Source organism: Brassica oleracea, unplaced genomic scaffold (genome assembly GCF_000695525.1).
Source record: "Brassica oleracea var. oleracea cultivar TO1000 unplaced genomic scaffold, BOL UnpScaffold01185, whole genome shotgun sequence".
NCBI lineage: Eukaryota > Viridiplantae > Streptophyta > Magnoliopsida > Brassicales > Brassicaceae > Brassica > Brassica oleracea.
Window position 1 is genome coordinate 6,464 of NW_013617741.1, and position 5,480 is coordinate 11,943.

At 36.7% G+C, this 5,480-nt stretch overlaps 1 pseudogene; it reads right to left on the minus strand.

Annotated features, from left to right (window-relative positions):
- Window positions 1-227: 227 nt before the first annotated feature.
- On the minus strand, window positions 228-671 carry LOC106321046 (annotated as a pseudogene).
- Window positions 672-5,480: the final 4,809 nt, after the last annotated feature.

The following is a 5,480-nucleotide window of genomic DNA, read 5'->3' on the forward strand; positions in this document are numbered from 1 at the left end:
TATAGAAAGACTTAAGAGAATTGATTTGGCTAACTATGTCACCAAAGTTGACTTACATTTTTCGTCACACATCCGTTTAGAACTCCAGGGTTAAGCATGCTTGGGCTGGAGTAGTGAAAAGATGTGTGACCTATCGGGAAGTGATTCGCGATACCGTGCGAATAAGGCCAAAACATGGAAAAATGCCAGATGGTGATTGCAGGGTCAGTAAACAATGATTTCGAGCCTTGGAAAATTAATGCACCACCCGTCGGATAGGATGGGACCTACGGACCGAGAGCCGTGGACGGGTGGGAGCGTTACACTTTGTTTTATTGGAAAAAGAAGAAAAACAATGGTCTAAGGAAAAGCAAAGAGTTTGTTGATCTTGGTGTAGTAACCAAGAGCCCAGGAGAGAAGCCTGGATTCGATGAAGAGAGTCTCCCTGAGGTGGCTCTGACTAACTCTTCAAAGTCAAAATCTTCCTCGGAGATAGTGGTCAACATGTTCTTGAAAGGTTCTCTCGTCGGTGAGATCAACTTAGTCGGAGCCACCTCGGTGATGAACCTGGAGGTCTTAACTGTTTCCATTGGGAAAGAGAGTGTCGGCAGAAGAAAGCTTTTTCGTTGGGCACAGGAGGAAATAAAATAATGAGAAGATTGACGAGAAGATATTTGTGAACGATGTGGGTGAGCAGTTAAATGAATTTATAAAGAGTGTGTGAAGTACTTCCATCTGACTACGAGGGACAACGTATGTGAAAAATTTTTGTACCCCCAATGAGCCGGCCCTGGAAATAGTACTTACACCCCGTCTCGTCATTAGACGAATTCGATAACATCATGTTAATACTTTAGGTTTTAAATAATTTAGGCTAATACTTTATAGGTTTATCAAACCTAAAAAAGTTTATTAAACCTATAAAGTATTAATTCATATAGGCAAGTCCGTTGGTTATAAGCACACAATGTTAAAACACCGAGCTAAAGTAGGTTTTACAATTTAATTCAAAAAATACAATCATTACCAAATCAAGACTAGGTTAACAAACACAGGGGTACGGATGTGAAATCAAGTGATAGGTAAGAAGTTGCTTTCAAGGGGACAATCATGTGGGAGCTTTTCATTTATAATCAAAAGTCCAAATAAATGAGCAACAACCATCGCCTTTTTAGCTTTCATTTTCTCTTCTAAGTTTTAAATCCAGTGATTCAAATAACGTGCCTCCATGAGAAATTAATAGCAAAGGTAATAAGGCTGTTATCCCAAATTCTTATTTTCGAATTGCCTCTTGAAGACTGAAAATAAATTGACAGCAATATAACAGTAATACATCGCAGCATAATAGATTAGATTTGGTGAAGAGGACAGAACATGCCTCGCTATGTACATATATTACCGTCTCTTAACTTACCTCAAAAGCCAGCATTAAGGGTGGGTATCTAGGTTTTGCTGTTTGGTTCCAAAAGTTGGATTTCTTTCATATTCTGCAAAGTTTATGAATTTGCAAATTAAAATAAATTTAAAATGCATAGCTTTATCTATCACTTTATTTTAGATATTTTCTTTTTAATGTACAGTTTTAAGTATTGAAGATTAAATCCAGATTAGACCTGATTTTTTTTTTTATTCAGTTCATCTCTATTAGAAAAACATTAAATATTTTAATTCTATTTGTCTCAAAAACTTCATTTCCATCTTTTTGTTCTTTTTGAATTAAGAAAATGCATCATAATTTGTTTGGCTTTTGAAAAACGCTTTAGATTGCTGATCAATAAATTAGATTTACTTTTGATTCAGTAACTCTGTTAGTTTAGGTATGTTTGGATCACATATCAGTTCAACCGTTGGTCCTATATAATTGGAGAGTATAATCTACAATGCACTAATTCAAATCTCCACGTATATATAGAGTCTGAATGACAACATGCAGGGACAACTGCAATGCAGTACTAATAGTAACAAAAACATATATAGATACATCTAGAGATTTTTGTTTTTATTAACTGCCATGCGGTTTATAACAGAGCCATAGAACAAAAGCTTATATTTAGTTATATTTATGAATCAAATATTAAACTATACAGGTAGACAAGACTACGAAAAATTTGCGGAAGTGTTACTAAACACGAGGCTACAAAGTTACTAATTAGGAAAACAAAAAGTCGACCACATATTCTAATGGCATGACGGAACATTTCAGGTAACATAGTTCATAGTTGTTAGACGTCGTACCATATATATAAAGCATTCTTTTTATATGTTATCACAGAAGCCACAGATCGAAACAGATTAATGGACCACCTTCATTCTACGGCGGAGAAAAGTAGCTGCTCCAATACGGCGTCGCATGAGACCATTTTACGACTTCAAGCTTCCCGCCACCGTCTCATTGAGATATATATATATATATATACAAAAACAAAAAGTTTATTTTGGTATCTTCCTATATGAACTGAACCCTCTACTGGATTTAGATTGATGTAAGCTCTCTAAATCAGTGGCGAAGCCACAGCAAAGACAATGTGTGCATCCATATTTTTTTTCTATTTGTATGAAAAAATGAGAGAAAACAACTAGATAAAGTAGAAAATTGTTTTTATTTTTATTTTTTTATTTTTTTATAAGTATGTGAATTTCATTACCAAAGATTCTAGCTTCAGAGCAAGGAAAAGGCTGGAACATTGACGAATAGCTTCCTTCTCGAAATATGAAGAACAGAGGAACCAAAGCTCCAACAACACAAACGGCGAGTAGAGCCGTCATGATTTTGAGCTAAAGAATCATAAGGAAAAGAAGTCCCCGACGAAAGCCTCATCTCGTCTTTTCATCTTAGATCCGAAGGTCAAGATGGGGAAGTTCTGGCTGAGCAATCGACAGAGGGAGAGGTGAAGACAAGAGGAGGCGGCGACAAACCAGAGAGGCAGAGGCAGACAAGGGACCCAACTACATCTTCGCTAATCCTCCAGAGAAGACAAGAACAACTCGACTTCTGTTTAGAGCCGTCAAATCCGGTCGCTATTTGACGGAATCCAGAGAGATTGAAGCAAGGAAGAGGCAGGTTGGATGATTGGTTACAGAAAAAGAGGCGTAGAACAGAACGTTTGTTGGGGTGGCGACCGGCGGTTGAGAAAGCACCGCCGGCTACCGTGACGGAGGTTACGAGAGACGCCGAGAGAAGAGGTCGAGGGGGAGAGAACCGAGAGAGAAAAGTCTCTCACCTCTCTCTAACTTTTTTTTTATTAGAAATTAATCAAGACTTTGAACATTAAAAAATTGTTTTTATTGCACCCATTGATTCATTTGATACCCTTTGTACACCCCTAAGAAATTATATCTAGATATTTCGCCCCTGCTCTACCTTTTGCTGACGTTAGTTTACAAACTCTAGAACATGTAAATCTTCTTGTTGAAGAATGCTTTAAAGTATTTATTATACTTATACACGCAAGAGATCATAAATATTCCACATATCCACAAAATGAAATTCTTCTATTGGTTTCTGCGACCATCTACATATATTTCATTGTATTACCTAATAACATATTTCAATAAAGTAGTGGAACGAGTATAAACTATTCGAAATAAATCGGAAAGTGGAAATTCTGAAAATTTTGGTCAGCCCATCTTCTAGATTATATTCTCTAATACCAACTTTTAAACTTTATTCTTCATGAATTAGGGTTTTAGTCAAAATTCCCAATGGGAAATGGAATCGAGAATAAAATAATATACAAAATATGTCGCATTTGTATGCCTATAAATACCAATGCATCTCAACTAGGCTTTACCACAACACATGAGTCAAAGAAAGAGATAACACATTTGAAATAAGCAGCTCTAGATCCAGAGACAACGATGGGAGTCTCTGGTTGTGTCAGAGGTCTTGCATGAAGGAATAGAGAAAGGAATTGAGCCAAGGATGACTTGCCGGTTTATATTCAAACGGTTCATGATGACCATTGTTTTGGTCACATACTCAGCCCTTTGGTTGTGTCTGGCAAGTTGACCTTGGCTCTGTTTCGTTCTCTATTTCTCCATGTTAGATTCCAGATATACGCATACTCATTTAGTCATATCTATTTTCTTAATTTGGTTATGGATGGTATTAACCGATCGTTTGAAACTGTCACGTCCTATGATACCAAACCCTCCAAGTGATATACATTATATATTTAGATTTTGATGTTTGCTTCATGATTAGCAACTCAATTAGTTTTCCATACTTCAAATATTCGTCTAGTTACAGTTAACTACTTCTAGGTCTTAAAAAGTTAAATAACTTTATTGATTAGATAAGACAAAACAAAAGGAATATTTCATGGTTAATGCGACGCGTGATCGATGCTATAAATTTGATGTGATAATTAGTGCTACGAATTCATCGTAGAAGCAGGAAAACCGGATCAAAAGAAACGATATAATATAAATGATGTTAAGGAAAATATATAAACGATTCATGTATATAACGTTTTAACAATGTATCAAAAACGTTTCACGATAATGCTGGAAAGCAATCCGCAAAGCGTTATGAAGTAAAAAAGAAACGTTTCGCGGAAGGGCTATAAAGCAAATCGCAAACTCGTTTTGAAAAGAACATAGAAACATTTCGCGGATACGCATATAGCAAATCGCAAACATCGTTTGAATGAAACCACAACAGGTTTGTATGAATCGTATATGAATAAACGTTTTTTCGGTAGTGCTACAGAGCAAAACGCAAACCGTTTACGAGATAAATTACAAACGTCTCGCGGAAGTGCTAGAAAGCAAATCGCAAACATAGTTCCAAAACCTGTTTTTATAGATCGTTCTTCAATCCGATCAAACACTTTAGATAGAAAGCGAAATAAGAGTTAAGATTGTAGAAGCCGGAAAACCGGTTCAAAATAAATGATATAATATAAACGATGTTAAATAAAAATATATAGACGATTCGAAACCACAACGAAAATGAAAGCATGGAGTCGAGACGAATCTCTTTCTTTAACTCTTAATATTCGCTCCGTTAGTGCGATTGATCTGTACGAATATGAGTCCCAGGATAAAACCATGATAGGTTATCACGCTGCACTCGTGACGAACCTCTACGAACTAACATTTCTACGAAACACTCTCTAGAACTTACGCTAAAGGATTTGCTGGTTTTGGTTGTGAAAAAACGTAATGAGAAATGAAGGAGGAGACGAGTTTATAAAGGGGAGAAGACGAGCCACTTTCCGCAACTGATGCAGCACGTGCGCATGTTAGCGGAAATCTCGCGAGGATCTCGGAGGCGAGGCATTACGAAACTTGCTCCGCAAGATCTTTTCTCGTTTAAACTTATCGTCAAGAAGACAGACAGCATGTTGTTTTTAAACGAACTACGTGTTGTTAAAATAAAATGCATGCCATTTTTCGGGAATTAAATAGAAAAACTTTGAGTTTAACTTGGTCCAAAAATAATAGTCTTATTGGGCCGGAGGCCCTCCACCAAGACCCAAGACCCAAGACCCAAGACC